Source organism: Pongo pygmaeus, chromosome 7, assembly GCF_028885625.2.
Source record: "Pongo pygmaeus isolate AG05252 chromosome 7, NHGRI_mPonPyg2-v2.0_pri, whole genome shotgun sequence".
Lineage (NCBI taxonomy): Eukaryota > Metazoa > Chordata > Mammalia > Primates > Hominidae > Pongo > Pongo pygmaeus.
In genome coordinates, this window is record NC_072380.2 from 48,450,650 (window position 1) to 48,467,966 (window position 17,317).

The window sequence follows — 17,317 nt, forward strand, 5'->3', positions numbered from 1 at the left end:
AAACTAGACAGAAGCATTCTCAGAAACTTCTCTGTGATGAGTGCATTCCACTCACAAACTTGAACGTTCCTTTTGATAGAATAGTTTTGAAACACTCCTTTTGTAGAATCTGCAAGTGTTTATTTCGAGGCCTTTGAGGCGCATGCTGGAAAAGGAAATGTCTTCAAATAACAACTACACAGAAGCATTCTCAGAAACTTCTTTGTGATGAGTGCATTCAACTCACAGACTTGAACATTCCTTTTGATAGAGCAGTTTGGAAACACTCCCTTTGTAAAATCTGCAAGTGTTTATTTCGAGCGCTTTGAGGCCTATGCAGGAAAAGGAAATATCGTCACATAAAAACTAGACAGAAGCATTCTCAGATACATCTTTGTGATGAGTGCATTCTACTCACAGACTTGTACCTTCTTTTTGATAGAAGAGTTTTCAATCTCTCTTTTTCTAGAATCTGCAAATGCATATTTGGAGCTGTTTGATTCCAACGCTGGAAAAGGAAACATCCTCACATAGAAACTAGACAGAAGCATTGTCAGAAACTTGTTTGTGACGAGTGCATTCAACTCACAGACTAAAACCTTTCTTTTGAAAAGGCAGTTTTGGAACACTCTTTTTGTAGAATCTGCTAGGGTATATTTGGAGCACAGTGAGGCCTATGCTGGGAAATGAAATATCTTCACCTAAAAACTAGACAGAAGCATTCTCAGAAACTTCTGTGTGATGAGTGCATTCAACTCACAGACTTGAACGTTCCTTTTGATAGAACAGTTTTGCAACACTCCTTTTATAGAATCTTCAAGTGTTTATTTCGAGCGCTTTGAGGCGTATGCTGGAAAAAGATATGTCTTCAAATAACAACTACACAGAAGCATTCTCAGAAACTTCTTTGTGATGAGTGCATTCAACTCACAGACTTGAACCTTCCCTTTGAAAGAGCAGTTTTGAAACACTCTTTATGTAGAATCTGCAAGTGGATATTTGGAGCTCTTTGGGGCCTATGCTGGGAAATGAAATATCTTCACCTAAAAACTAGACAGAAGCATTCTCAGAAACTTCTGTGTGATGAGTGCATTCAACTCACAGATTTGAACGTTCCTTTTGATAGAACAGTTTTGAAACTCTCTTTTGTAGAATCTGCAAGTGTTTATTTCGAGCGCTTTGAGGCCTATGCTGGAAAAGGAAATGTCTTCAAATAACAACTACACAGAAGCATTCTCAGAAACTTCTTTGTGATGACTGCATTCTACTCACAGGGTTGAACCTTCTTTTTGATAGAAGTGTTTTCAAACTCTCTTTTTGTAGAATCTGCAAGTGCATATTTGGAGCTGTTTGAGGCCAACTCTGGAAAAGGAAACATCCTCACATAAAAACAAGACAGAAGCATTCTCAGAAACTTGTTTGTGACGAGTGCATTCAACTCACAGACTTGAACTTTTCTTTTGAAACCGCAGTTTTGGAACACTCTTTTTGTGGAATCTGCTAGTGTATATTTGGAGCGCTGCGAGGCCTATGCTGGGAAATGAAATATCTTCACCTAAAAACTAGACAGAAGCATTCTCACAAACTTCTGTGTGATGAGTGCATTCAACTCACAGACTTGAACGTTCCTTTTGATAGAACAGTTTTGAAACACTCCTTTTGCAGAATCTGCAAGTGATTATTTCGAGGCCTTTGAGGCGCATGCTGGAAAAGGAAATGTCTTCAAATAACAACTACACAGAAGAATTCTCAGAAACTTCTTTGTCATGAGTGCATTCAACTCACAGACTTGAACATTCCTTTTTAAAGAGCAGTTTTGAAACACTCTTTTTGTAGAATCTGCAAGGGGATATTTGGAGCGCTTTGGGGCCTATGCTGGGAAATGAAATATCTTCACCTAAAAACTAGACAGAAGCATTCTCAGAAACTTCTGTGTGATGAGTGCATTCAACTCACAGACTTCAACGTTACTTTTGGATAGAACAGTTTTGAAACTCTCCTTTTGTAGAATCTGCAAGTGTTTATTTCGAGCGCTTTGAGGCCTATGCTGGAAAAGGAAATGTCTTCAAATAACAACTACACAGAAGCATTCTCAGAACCTTCTTTGTGGTGAGTGCATTCAACCCACAGACTTGAACCTTCCTTTTGAAACAGCAGTTTTGAAACACTCTTTTTGTAGAATCTGCAAGTGGATATTTGGAGCGCTTTTGGGCCTATGCTGGGAAATGAAATATCTTCACCTAAAAACTAGACAGAAGCATTCTCAGAAACCTGTGTGACGAGTGCATTCAACTCACAGACCTGAACATTCCTTTTGATAGAGCAGTTTGGAAACACTCCTTTTGTAAAATCTGCAAGTGTTTATTTGGAGCGCTTTGAGGCCTATGCTGGAAAAGGAAATATCTTCACATAAAAACTAGACAGAAGCATTCTCAGAAACTTCTTTGTGATGACTGCATTCTACTCACAGGGTTGAACCTTCTTTTTGATAGAAGAGTTTTCAAACTCTCTTTTTGTAGAATCTGCAAGTGCATATTTGGAGCTGTTTGAGGCCAACTCTGGAAAAGGAAACATCCTCACATGGAAACTAGACAGAAGCATTCTCAGAAACTTGTTTGTGACGAGTGTATTCAACTCACAGACTTGAACCTTTCTTTTGAAACAGCAGTTTTGGAACACACTTTTTGTGGAATCTGCTAGTTTATATTTGGAGCGCTGTGAGGCCTATGCTGGGAAATGAAATATCTTCACCTAAAAACTAGACAGAAGCATTCTCAGAAACTTCTGTGTGATGAGTGCATTCAACTCACAGACTTGAACGTTCCTTTTTATAGAACAGTTTTGAAACACTCCTTTTGTAGAATCTGCAAGTGTTTATTTCGAGGCCTTTGAGGCGCATGCTGGAAAAGGAAATGTCTTCAAATAACAACTATACAGAAGCATTCTCAAAAACTTCTTTGAGATGAGTGCATTCAACTCACAGACTTGAACATTCCTTTTTAAAGAGCAGTTTTGAAACACTCTTATTGTAGAATCTGCAAGGGGATATTTGGAGCGCTTTGGGGCCTATCCTGGGAATTGAAATATCTGCACCTAAAAACTAGACAGAAGCACTCTCAGAAACTTCTGTGTGATGAGTGCATTCAACTCACAGACTTGAACATTCCTTTTGACAGAGCAGTTTGGAAACACTCCTTTTGTAAAATCTGCCAGTGTTTATTTGGAGCGCTGTGAGGCCTATGCTGGGAAATGAAATATCTTCACCTAAAAACTAGACAGAAGCATTCTCAGAAACTTCTGTGTGATGAGTGCATTCAACTCACAGACTTCAACGTTACTTTTGGATAGAACAGTTTTGAAACTCTCCTTTTGTGGAATCTGCAAGTGTTTATTTCGAGCGCTTTGAGGCCTATGCTGGAAAAGGAAATGTCTTCAAATAACAACTACACAGAAGCATTCTCAGAACCTTCTTTGTAATGAGTGCATTCAACTCACAGTCTTGAACCTTCCTTTTGAAACAGCAGTTTTGAAACACTCTTTTTGTAGAATCTGCAAGTGGATATTTGGAGCGCTTTGGGGCCTATGCTGGGAAATGAAATATCTTCACCTAAAAACTAGACAGAAGCATTCTCAGAAACTTCTGTGTGATGAGTGCATTCAACTCACAGACATGAACATTCCTTTCGATAGAGCAGTTTGGAAACACTCCCTTTGTAAAATCTGCAACTGTTTATTTCGAGCGCTTTGAGGCCTATGCAGGAAAAGGAAATATCTTCACATAAAAACTAGACAGAAGCATTCTCAGATACATCTTTGTGATGAGTGCATTCTACTCACAGACTTGAACCTTCTTTTTGATAGAAGAGTTTTCAATCTCTCTTTTTGTAGAATCTGCAAATGCATATTTGGAGGTGTTTGATTCCAACGCTGGAAAATGAAACATCCTCACATAGAAACTAGACAGAAGCATCGTCAGAAACTTGTTTGTGACGAGTGCATTCAACTCACAGACTTAAACCTTTCTTTTGAAAGAGCAGTTTTGGAACACTCTTTTTGTAGAATCTGCTAGTGTTTATTTCGAGCGCTTTGAGGCCTATGCTGGAAAAGGAAATGTCTTCAAATAACAACTACACAGAAGCATTCTCAGAACCTTCTTTGTGGTGAGTGCATTCAACCCACAGACTTGAACCTTCCTTTTGAAACAGCAGTTTTGAAACACTATTTTTGTAGAATCTGCAAGTGGATATTTGGAGCGCTTTTGGGCCTCTGCTAGGAAATGAAATATCTTCACCTAAAAACTAGACAGAAGCATTCTCAGAAACTTCTGTGTGATGAGTGCATTCAACTCACAGACTTGAACATTCCTTTTGATAGAGCAGTTTGGAAACACTCCTTTTGTAAAATCTGCAAGTGTTTATTTGGAGCGCTTTGAGGCCTATGCTGGAAACGGAAATATCTTCACATAAAAACTAGACAGGAGCATTCTCAGAAACTTCTGTGTGATGAGTGCATTCAACTCACAGACTTCAACGTTCCTTTTGATAGAACAGTTTTGAAACTCTCCTTTTGTAGAATCTTCAAGTGTTTATTTCGAGCGCTTTGAGGCCTATGCTGGAAAAGGAAATGTCTTCAAATAACAATTACACAGAAGCATTCTCAGAAACTTCTTTGTGATGACTGCATTCTACTCACAGGGTTGAACCTTCTTTTTGATAGAAGTGTTTTCAAACTCTCTTTTTGTAGAATCTGCAAGTGCATATTTGGAGCTGTTTGAGGCCAACTCTGGAAAAGGAAACATCTTCACATAAAAACTAGACAGAAGCATTCTCAGAAACTTGTTTGTGACGAGTGCATTCAACTCACAGACTTGAACCTTTCTTTTGAAACAGCAGTTTTGGAACACTCTTTTTGTGGAATCTGCAAGTGGATATTTGGAGCGCTTTTGGGCCTATGCTGGGAAATGAAATATCTTCACCTAAAAACTAGACAGAAGCATTCTCAGAAACTTCTGTGTGATGAGTGCATTCAACTCACAGACTTGAACGTTCCTTTTGATAGAACAGTTTTGAAACTCTCCTTTTGTAGAATCTGCAAGTGTTTATTTGGAGGGCTTTGAGGCGTATGCTGGAAAAGGAAATGTCTTCAAATAACAACTACACAGAAGCATTCTCAGAAACTTCTTTGTGATGAGTTCATTCAACTCACAGACTTGAACCTTCCTTTTGAAAGAGCAGTTTTGAAACACTCTTTTGTTAGAAACTGCAAGTCGATGTTTGGAGCGCTTTGGGCCCTATGCTGGGAAATGAAATATCTGCACCTAAAAACTAGACAGAAGCATTCTCAGAAACTTCTGTGTGATGAGTGCATTCAACTCACAGACTTCAACGTTCCTTTTGATAGAACAGTTTTGAAACTCTGCTTTTGTAGAATCTGCAAGTGTTTATTTCGAGCGCTTTGAGGCCTATGCTGGAAAAGGAAATGTCTTCAAATAACAACTACACAGAAGCATTCTCAGCAACTTCTTTGTGATGACTGCATTCTACTCACAGGGCTGAACCTTCTTTTTGATAGAAGAGTTTTCAAACTCTCTTTTTGTAGAATCTGCAAGTGCATATTAGGAGCTGTTTCAGGCCAACGCTGGAAAAGGAAACATCCTCACATAGAAACTAGACAGAAGCATTGTCAGAAACATGTTTGTGACGAGTGCATTCAACTCACAGACTTAAACATTTCTTTTGAAAGAACAGTTTTGGAACACTCTTTTTGTAGGATCTGCTAGTGTATATTTGGAGCACTGTGAGGCCTACGCTGGGAAATGAAATATCTTCACCTAGAAACTAGAAAGAAGCATTCTCAGAAACTTCTGTGTGATGAGTGCATTCAACTCACAGATTTGAACGTTCCTTTTGATAGAACAGTTTTGAAACACTCCTTTTATAGAATCTTCAAGTGTTTATTTCGAGCGCTTTCAGGCGTATGCTGGAAAAAGATATATCTTCAAATAACAACTACACAGAAGCATTCTCAGAACCTTCTTTGGGGTGAGTGCATTCAACCCACAGACTTGAACCTTCCTTTTGAAACAGCAGTTTTGAAACACTCTTTTTGTAGAATCTGCAGGTGGATATTTGGAGCGCTTTTGGGCCTATGCTGGGAAATGAAATATCTTCACCTAAAAACTAGACAGAAGCCTTCTCAGAAACTTCTTTGTGATGAGTACATTCAACTCACAGACTTGAACATTCCTTTTGATAGAGCAGTTTGGAAACACTCCTTTTGTAAAATCTGCAAGTGTTTACTTGGAGCGCTTTGAGGCCTATGCTGGAAAAGGAAATATCTTCACATAAAAACTAGACAGAAGCATTCTCAGAAACTTCTTTGTGATGACTGCATTCTACTCACAGGGTTGAACCTTCTTTTTCATAGAAGAGTTTTCAAACTCTCTTTTTGTAGAAACAGCAAGTGCATATTTGGAGCTGTTTGAGGCCAACTCTGGAAAAGGAAACATGCTCACATAGAAACTAGACGGAAGCATTCTCAGAAACTTGTTTGTGACGAGTGCAATCGACTCACAGACTTGAACCTTCCTTTTGAAAGAGCAGTTTTGGAACACTCTTTTTGTAGAATCTGCTAGTGTATATTTGGAGCGCTGTGAGGCCTATGCTCGGAAGTGAAATATCTTCACCTAAAAACTAGACAGAAGCATTCTCAGAAACTTCTGTGTGATGAGTGCATTCAACTCACAGACTTGAACATTCCTTTTGATAGAGCAGTTTGGAAACACTCCTTTTCTAAAATCTGCAAGTGTTTATTTGGAGCGCTTTGAGGCCTATGCTGGAAAAGGAAATATCTTCACATAAAAACTAGACAGAAGCATTCTCAGAAACTTCTTTGTGATGACTGCATTCTACTCACAGGGTTGAACCTTCTTTTTGATAGAAGAGTTTTCAAACTCTCTTTTTGTGGAATCTGCAAGTGCATATTTGGAGCTGTTTGAGGCCAACTCTGGAAAAGGAAACATCCTCACATAGAAACTAGACAGAAGCATTCTCAGAAACTAGTTTGTGACGAGTGCATTCAACTCAGAGACTTGATCCTTTCTTTTGAAACAGCAGTTTTGGAACACACTTTTTGTGGAATCTGCTAGTGTATATTTGGAGCGCTGTGAGGCCTATGCTGGGAAATGAAATATCTTCACCTAAAAACTAGACAGAAGCATTCTCAGAAACTTCTGTGTGATGAGTGCATTCAACTCACAGACTTGAACGTTCCTTTTGATAGAACAGTTTTGAAACACTCCTTTTGCAGAATCTGCAAGTGTTTATTTCCAGGCCTTTGAGGCGCATGCTGGAAAAGGAAATGTCTTCAAATAACAACTACACAGAAGCATTCTCAGAAACTTCTTTGTCATGAGTGCATTCAACTCACAGACTTGAACATTCCTTTTTAAAGAGCAGTTTTGAAACACTCTTTTTGTAGAATCTGCAAGGGGATATTTGGAGCGCTTTGGGGCCTATGCTGGGAAATGAAGTATCTTCACATAAAAACTAGACAGAAGCATTCTCAGAAACTTCTGTGTGATGAGTGCATTCAACTCACAGACTTCAACGTTACTTTTGGATAGAACAGTTTTGAAACTCTCCTTTTGTAGAATCTGCAAGTGTTTATTTCGAGCGCTTTGAGGCCTATGCTGGAAAAGGAAATGTCTTCAAATAACAACTACACAGAAGCATTCTCAGAACCTTCTTTGTGGTGAGTGCATTCAACCCACAGACTTGAACCTTCCTTTTGAAACAGCGGTTTTGAAACACTCTTTTTGTAGAATCTGCAAGTGGATATTTGGAGCGCTTTTGGGCCTATGCTGGGAAATGAAGTATCTTCACCTAAAAACTAGACAGAAGCATTCTCAGAAACTTCTGTGTGATGAGTGCATTCAACTCACAGACTTGAACGTTCCTTTTGATAGAATAGTTTTGAAACACTCCTTTTGTAGAATCTGCAAGTGTTTATTTCGAGGCCTTTGAGGCGCATGCTGGAAAAGGAAATGTCTTCAAATAACAACTACACAGAAGCATTCTCAGAAACTTCTTTGTGGTGAGTGCATTCAACCCACAGACTTGAACCTTAGTCTTGAAACAGCAGTTTTGAAACACTCTTTTTGTAGAATCTGCAAGTGGATATTTGGAGCGCTTTTGGGCCTATGCTCGAAATGAAATATCTTCACCTAAAAACTAGACAGAAGCATTCTCAGAAACTTCTGTGTGATGAGTGCATTCAACTCACAGACTTGAACATTCCTTTTGATAGAGCAGTTTGGAAACACTCCTTTTGTAAAATCTGCAAGTGTTTATTTGGAGCGCTTTGAGGCCTATGCTGGAAAAGGAAATATCTTCACATAAAAACTAGACAGAAGCATTCTCAGAAACTTCTTTGTAATGACTGCATTCTACTCACAGGGTTGAACCTTCTTTTTGATAGAAGAGTTTTCAAACTCTCTTTTTGTAGAATCTGCAAGTGCACATTTGGAGCTGTTTGAGGCCAACACTGGAAAAGGAAACATCCTCACATGGAAACTAGACAGAAGCATTCTCAGAAACTTGTTTGGGACGAGTGCATTCAACTCACAGACTTGAACATTTCTTTTGAAACAGCAGTTTTGGAACACACTTTTTGTGGAATCTGCTAGTTTATATTTGGAGCGCTGTGAGGCCTATGCTGGGAAATGAAATATCTTCACCTAAAAACTAGACAGAAGCATTCTCAGAAACTTCTGTGTGATGAGTGCATTCAACTCACAGACTTGAACGTTCCTTTTTATAGAACAGTTTTGAAACTCTCCTTTTGTAGAATCTGCAAGTGTTTATTTGGAGCGCTTTGAGGCGTATGCTGGAAAAGGAAATGTCTTCAAATAACAACTACACAGAAGCATTCTCAGAAACTTCTTTGTGATGAGTGCATTCAACTCACAGACTTGAACGTTCCTTTTGAAAGAGCTGTTTTGAAACACTCTTTTGTTAGAAACTGCAAGTCGATGTTTGGAGCGCTTTGGGCCCTATGCTGGGAACTGAAATATCTGCACCTAAAAACTAGACAGAAGCATTCTCAGAAACTTCTGTGTGATGAGTGCATTCAACTCACAGACTTGAACATTCCTTTTTAAAGAGCAGTTTTGAAACACTCTTTTTGTAGAATCTGCAAGGGGATATTTGCAGCGCTTTGGGGCCTAGGCTGGGAAATGAAATATCTTCACCTAAAAACTAGACAGAAGCATTCTCAGAAACTTCTGTGTGATCAGTGCATTCAACTCACAGACTTCAACGTTACTTTTGGATAGAACAGTTTTGAAACTCTCCTTTTGTAGAATCTGCAAGTGTTTATTTCGAGCGCTTTGAGGCCTATGCTGGAAAAGGAAATGTCTTCAAATAACAACTACACAGAAGAATTCTCAGAACCTTCTTTGTGGTGAGTGCATTCAACCCACAGACTTGAACCTTCCTTTTGAAACAGCAGTTTTGAAACACTCTTTTTGTAGAATCTGCAAGTGGATATTTGGAGCGCTTTTGGGCCTATGCTGGGAAATGAAATATCTTCACCTAAAAACTAGAAAGAAGCATTCTCAGAAACTTCTGTGTGATGAGTGCATTCAACTCACAGACTTGAACATTCCTTTTGATAGAGCAGTTTGGAAACACTCCTTTTGTAAAATCTGCAAGTGTTTATTTGGAGCGCTTTGAGGCCTATGCTGGAAAAGGAAATATCTTCACATAAAAACTAGACAGAAGCATTCTCAGAAACTTCTTTGTGATGACTGCATTCTACTCACAGGGTTGAACCTTCTTTTTGATAGAAGAGTTTTCAAACTCTCTTTTTGTAGAATCTGCAAGTGCACATTTGGAGCTGTTTGAGGCCAACTCTGGAAAAGGAAACATCCTCACATGGAAACTAGACAGAAGCATTCTCAGAAACTTGTTTGGGACGAGTGCATTCAACTCACAGACTTGAACATTTCTTTTGAAACAGCAGTTTTGGAACACACTTTTTGTGGAATGTGCTAGTTTATATTTGGAGCGCTGTGAGGCCTATGCTGGGAAATGAAATATCTTCACCTAAAAACTAGACAGAAGCATTCTCAGAAACTTCTGTGTGATGAGTGCATTCAACTCACAGACTTGAACGTTGCTTTTTATAGAACAGTTTTGAAACACTCCTTTTGTAGAATCGGCAAGTGTTTATTTCGAGGCCTTTGAGGCGCATGCTGGAAAAGGAAATGTCTTCAAATAACAACTACACAGAAGCATTCTCAGAAACTTCTTTGTGATGAGTGCATTCAACTCACAGACTTGAACATTCCTTTTTAAAGAGCAGTTTTGAAGCACTCTTTTTGTAGAATCTGCAAGGGGATATTTGGAGCGCTTTGGGGCCTATCCTGGGAATTGAAATATCTGCACCTGAAAACTAGACAGAAGCATTCTCAGAAACTTCTGTGTGACGAGTGCATTCAACTCACAGACTTGAACATTCCCTTTGATAGAGCAGTTCGGAAACACTCCTTTTGTAGAATCTGCCAGTGTTTATTTGGAGCGCTGTGAGGCCTATGCTGGGAAATGAAATATCTTCACCTAAAAACTAGACAGAAGCATTCTCAGAAACTTCTTTGTGATGACTGCATTCTACTCACAGAGTTGAATCTTCTTTTTGATAGAAGAGTTTTCAACCTCTCTTTTTGTAGAATCTGCAACTGCATATTTGGAGCTGTTTGAGGCCAACGCTGGAAAAGGAAACATCCTCACATAGAAATTAGACAGAAGCCTTCTCAGAAACTTGTTTGTGACGAGTGCATTCAACTCACAGACTTGAGCCTTTCTTTTGAAAGAGCAGTTTTGGAACACTCTTTTTGTAGAATCTGCTAGTGTATATTTGGAGCGCTGTGAGGCCTATGCTGGGAAATGAAATAACTTCACCTAAAAACTAGACAGAAGCATTCTCAGAAACTTCTGTGTGATGAGTGCATTCAACTCACAGACTTGAACGTTCCTTTTGATAGAACAGTTTTGAAACACTCCCTTTGCAGAATCTGCAAGTGTTTATTTCGAGGCCTTTGAGGCGCATGCTGGAAAAAGAAATGTCTTCAAATAACAACTACACAGAAGCATTCTCAGAAACTTCTTTGTGATGGGTGCATTCATCTCACAGACTTGAACCTTCCTTTTGAAAGAGCAGTTTTGCAACGCTCTTTTGTTAGAAACTGCAAGTCGATGTTTGGAGCGCTTTGGGCCCTATGCTGGGAAATGAAATATCTGCACCTAAAAACTAGACAGAAGCATTCTCAGAAACTTCTGTGTGATGAGTGCATTCAACTCACAGACTTCAACGTTCCTTTTGATAGAACAGTTTTGAAACTCTCCTTTTGTAGAATCTGCAAGTGTTTATTTCGAGCGCTTTGAGGCCTATGCTGGAAAAGGAAATGTCTTCAAATAACAACTACACAGAAGCATTCTCCGAAACTTCTTTGTGATGACTGCATTCTACTCACAGTGTTGAACCTTCTTTTTGATAGAAGTGTTTTCAAACTCTCTTTTTGTAGAATCTGCAAGTGCATATTTGGAGCTGTTTGAGGCCAACTCTGGAAAAGGAAACATCCTCACATAAAAACTGGACAGAAGCATTCTCAGAAACTTGTTTGTGACGAGTGCATTCAACTCACAGACTTGAACCTTTCTTTTGAAACAGCAGTTTTGGAACACTGTTTTTGTGGAATCTGCTAGTGTATATTTGGAGCGCTGTGAGGCCTATGCTGGGAAATGAAATATCTTCAATTAAAAACTAGACAGAAGCATTCTCAGAAACTTCTGTGTGATGAGTGCATTCAACTCACAGACTTGAACGTTCCTTTTGATAGAACAGTTTTGAAACTCTCCTTTTGTAGAATCTGCAAGTGTTTATTTGGAGCGCTTTGAGGCGTATGCTGGAAAAGGAAATGTCTTCAAATAACAACTACACAGAAGCATTCTCAGAAACTTCTTTGTGATGAGTGCATTCAACTCACAGACTTGAACCTTCCTTTTGAAAGAGCAGTTTTGAAACACTCTTTTGTTAGAAACTGCAAGTCGATGTTTGGAGCGCTTTGGGCCCTATGCTGGGAAATGAAATATCTGCACCTAAAAACTAGACAGAAGGATTCTCAGAAACTTCTGTGTGATGAGTGCATTCAACTCACAGACTTCAACGTTCCTTTTGATAGAACAGTTTTGAAACTCTCCTTTTGTAGAATCTGCAAGTGTTTATTTCGAGCGCTTTGAGGCCTATGCTGGAAAAGGAAATGTCTTCAAATAACAACTACACAGAAGCATTCTCAGAAACTTCTTTGTGATGACTGCATTCTACTCACAGGGTTGAACATTCTTTTTGATAGAAGTGCTTTCAAACTCTCTTTTTGTAGAATCTGCAAGTGCATATTTGGAGCTGTTTGAGGCCAACTCTGGAAAAGGAAACATCCTCACGTAGAAACTAGACAGAAGCATTCTCAGAAACTTGTTTGTGACGAGTGCATTCAACTCACAGACTTGAACCTTTCTTTTGAAACAGCAGTATTGGAACACTCTTTTTGTGGAATCTGCTAGTGTATATTTGGAGCGCTGTGAGGCCTATGATGGGAAATGAAATATCTTCAACTAAAAACTAGACAGAAGCATTCTCAGAAACTTCTGTGTGATGAGTGCATTAAACTCACAGACTTGAACGTTCCTTTTGATAGAACAGTTTTGAAACACTCCTTTTGTAGAATCTGCAAGTGTTTATTTCGAGGCCTTTGAGGCGCATGCTGGAAAAGGAAATGTCTTCAAATAACAACTACACAGAAGCATTCTCAGAAACTTCTTTGTGATGAGTGCATTCAACTCACAGACTTGAACATTCCTTTTTAAAGAGCTGTTTTGAAACACTCTTTTTGTAGAATCTGCAAGGGGATATTTGGAGCGCTTTGGGGCCTATCATGGGAAATGAAATATCTGCACCTAAAAACTAGACAGAAGCATTCTCAGAAACTTCTGTGTGATGAGTGCATTCAACTCACAGACTTGAACGTTCCTTTTGAAAGAGCAGTTTTGAAACACTCTTTTTGTAGAATCTGCAAGGGGATATTTGGAGCGCTTTGGGGCCTATGCTGGGAAATGAAATATCTGCACCTAAAAACTAGACAGAAGCATTCTCAGAAACTTCTGTGTGATGAGTGCATTCAACTCACAGACTTGAACATTCCCTTTGATAGAGCAGTTTGGAAACACTCCTTTTGCAAAATCTGCAAGTGTTTATTTGGAGCGCTTTGAGGCCTATGCTGGGAAATGAAATATCTTCACCTAAAAACTAGACAGAAGCATTCTCAGAAACTTCTTTGTGATGACTGCATTCTACTCACAGGGTTGAACCTTCTTTTTGATAGAAGAGTTTTCAACCTCTCTTTTTGTAGAATCTGCAAGTGCATATTTGGAGCTGTTTGAGGCCAACTCTGTAAAAGGAAACATCCTCACATAGAAACTAGACAGAAGCATTCTCAGAAACTTGTTTGTGACGAGGGCAATCAACTCACAGACTTGAACCTTTCTTTTGAAAGAGCAGTTTTGGAACACTCTTTTTGTAGAATCTGCTAGTGTATATTTGCAGCGCTGTGAGGCCTATGCCGGGAAATGAAATATCTTCACCTAAAAACTAGACAGAAGCATTCTCTGAAACTTCTGTGTGATGAGTGCATTCAACTCACAGACTTGAACGTTCCTTTTGATAGAACAGTTTTGAAACTCTCCTTTTGTAGAATCTGCAAGTGTTTATTTGGAGGGATTTGAGGCGTATGCTGGAAAAGGAAATGTCTTCAAATAACAACTACACAGAAGCATTCTCAGAAACTTCTTTGTGATGAGTGCATTCAACTCACAGACTTGAACCTTCCTTTTGAAAGAGCAGTTTTGAAACACTCTTTTGTTAGAAACTGCAAGTCGATGTTTGGAGCGCTTTGGGCCCTATGCTGGGAAATGAAATATCTGCACCTAAAAACTAGACAGAAGCATTCTCAGAAACTTCTGTGTGATGAGTGCATTCAACTCACAGACTTCAACGTTCCTTTTGATAGAACAGTTTTGAAACTCTCCTTTTGTAGAATCTGCAAGTGTTTATTTCGAGCGCTTTGAGGCCTATGCTGGAAAAGGAAATGTCTTCAAATAACAACTACACAGAAGCATTCTCAGAACCTTCTTTGTAATGAGTGCATTCAACTCACAGTCTTGAACCTTCCTTTTGAAACAGCAGTTTTGAAGCACTCTCTTTGTAGAATCTGCAAGTGGATATTTGGAGCGCTTTGGGGCCTATGCTGGGAAATGAAATATCTTCACCTAAAAACTAGACAGAAGCATTCTCAGAAACTTCTGTGTGATGAGTGCATTCAACTCACAGACATGAACATTCCTTTTGATAGAGCAGTTTGGAAACACTCCCTTTGTAAAATCTGCAAGTGTTTATTTCGAGCGCTTTGAGGCCTATGCAGGAAAAGGAAATATCTTCACATAAAAAGTAGACAGAAGCATTCTCAGATACATCTTTGTGATGAGTGCATTCTACTCACAGACTTGAACCTTCTTCTTGATAGAAGAGTTTTCAATCTCTCTTTTTGTAGAATCTGCAAATGCATATTTGGAGGTGTTTGATTCCAACGCTGGAAAATGAAACATCCTCACATAGAAACTAGACAGAAGCATTGTCAGAAACTTGTTTGTGACGAGTGCATTCAACTCACAGACTCAAACCTTTCTTTTGAAAGAGCAGTTTTGGAACACTCTTTTTGTAAAATCTTCTATTGTATATTTGGAGCACTGTGAGGCCTATGCTGGGAAATGAAATATCTTCACCTAAAAACTAGACAAGCATTCTCAGAAACTACTGTGTGATGAGTGCATTCAACTCACAGATTTGAACGTTCCTTTTGATAGAACAGTTTTGAAACTCTCTTTTGTAGAATCTGCAAGTGTTTATTTCGAGCGCTTTGAGGCCTATGCTGGAAAAGGAAATGTCTTCAAATAACAACTACACAGAAGCATTCTCAGAAACTTCTTTGTGATGACTGCATTCTACTCACAGGGTTGAACCTTCTTTTTGATAGAAGTGTTTTCAAACTCTCTTTTTGTAGAATCTGCAAGTGCATATTTGGAGCTGTTTGAGGCCAACTCTGGAAAAGGAAACATCCTCACATAAAAACAAGACAGAAGCATTCTCAGAAACTTGTTTGTGACGAGTGCATTCAACTCACAGACTTGAACTTTTCTTTTGAAACCGCAGTTTTGGAACACTCTTTTTGTGGAATCTGCTAGTGTATATTTGGAGCGCTGCGAGGCCTATGCTGGGAAATGAAATATCTTCACCTAAAAACTAGACAGAAGCATTCTCACAAACTTCTGTGTGATGAGTGCATTCAACTCACAGACTTGAACGTTCCTTTTGATAGAACAGTTTTGAAACACTCCTTTTGCAGAATCTGCAAGTGATTATTTCGAGGCCTTTGAGGCGCATGCTGGAAAAGGAAATGTCTTCAAATAACAACTACACAGAAGAATTCTCAGAAACTTCTTTGTCATGAGTGCATTCAACTCACAGACTTGAACATTCCTTTTTAAAGAGCAGTTTTGAAACACTCTTTTTGTAGAATCTGCAAGGGGATATTTGGAGCGCTTTGGGGCCTATGCTGGGAAATGAAATATCTTCACCTAAAAACTAGACAGAAGCATTCTCAGAAACTTCTGTGTGATGAGTGCATTCAACTCACAGACTTCAACGTTACTTTTGGATAGAACAGTTTTGAAACTCTCCTTTTGTAGAATCTGCAAGTGTTTATTTCGAGCGCTTTGAGGCCTATGCTGGAAAAGGAAATGTCTTCAAATAACAACTACACAGAAGCATTCTCAGAACCTTCTTTGTGGTGAGTGCATTCAACCCACAGACTTGAACCTTCCTTTTGAAACAGCAGTTTTGAAACACTCTTTTTGTAGAATCTGCAAGTGGATATTTGGAGCGCTTTTGGGCCTATGCTGGGAAATGAAATATCTTCACCTAAAAACTAGACAGAAGCATTCTCAGAAACCTGTGTGACGAGTGCATTCAACTCACAGACCTGAACATTCCTTTTGATAGAGCAGTTTGGAAACACTCCTTTTGTAAAATCTGCAAGTGTTTATTTGGAGCGCTTTGAGGCCTATGCTGGAAAAGGAAATATCTTCACATAAAAACTAGACAGAAGCATTCTCAGAAACTTCTTTGTGATGACTGCATTCTACTCACAGGGTTGAACCTTCTTTTTGATAGAAGAGTTTTCAAACTCTCTTTTTGTAGAATCTGCAAGTGCATATTTGGAGCTGTTTGAGGCCAACTCTGGAAAAGGAAACATCCTCACATGGAAACTAGACAGAAGCATTCTCAGAAACTTGTTTGTGACGAGTGTATTCAACTCACAGACTTGAACCTTTCTTTTGAAACAGCAGTTTTGGAACACACTTTTTGTGGAATCTGCTAGTTTATATTTGGAGCGCTGTGAGGCCTATGCTGGGAAATGAAATATCTTCACCTAAAAACTAGACAGAAGCATTCTCAGAAACTTCTGTGTGATGAGTGCATTCAACTCACAGACTTGAACGTTCCTTTTTATAGAACAGTTTTGAAACACTCCTTTTGTAGAATCTGCAAGTGTTTATTTCGAGGCCTTTGAGGCGCATGCTGGAAAAGGAAATGTCTTCAAATAACAACTATACAGAAGCATTCTCAAAAACTTCTTTGAGATGAGTGCATTCAACTCACAGACTTGAACATTCCTTTTTAAAGAGCAGTTTTGAAACACTCTTATTGTAGAATCTGCAAGGGGATATTTGGAGCGCTTTGGGGCCTATCCTGGGAATTGAAATATCTGCACCTAAAAACTAGACAGAAGCACTCTCAGAAACTTCTGTGTGATGAGTGCATTCAACTCACAGACTTGAACATTCCTTTTGACAGAGCAGTTTGGAAACACTCCTTTTGTAAAATCTGCCAGTGTTTATTTGGAGCGCTGTGAGGCCTATGCTGGGAAATGAAATATCTTCACCTAAAAACTAGACAGAAGCATTCTCAGAAACTTCTGTGTGATGAGTGCATTCAACTCACAGACTTCAACGTTACTTTTGGATAGAACAGTTTTGAAACTCTCCTTTTGTGGAATCTGCAAGTGTTTATTTCGAGCGCTTTGAGGCCTATGCTGGAAAAGGAAATGTCTTCAAATAACAACTACACAGAAGCATTCTCAGAACCTTCTTTGTAATGAGTGCATTCA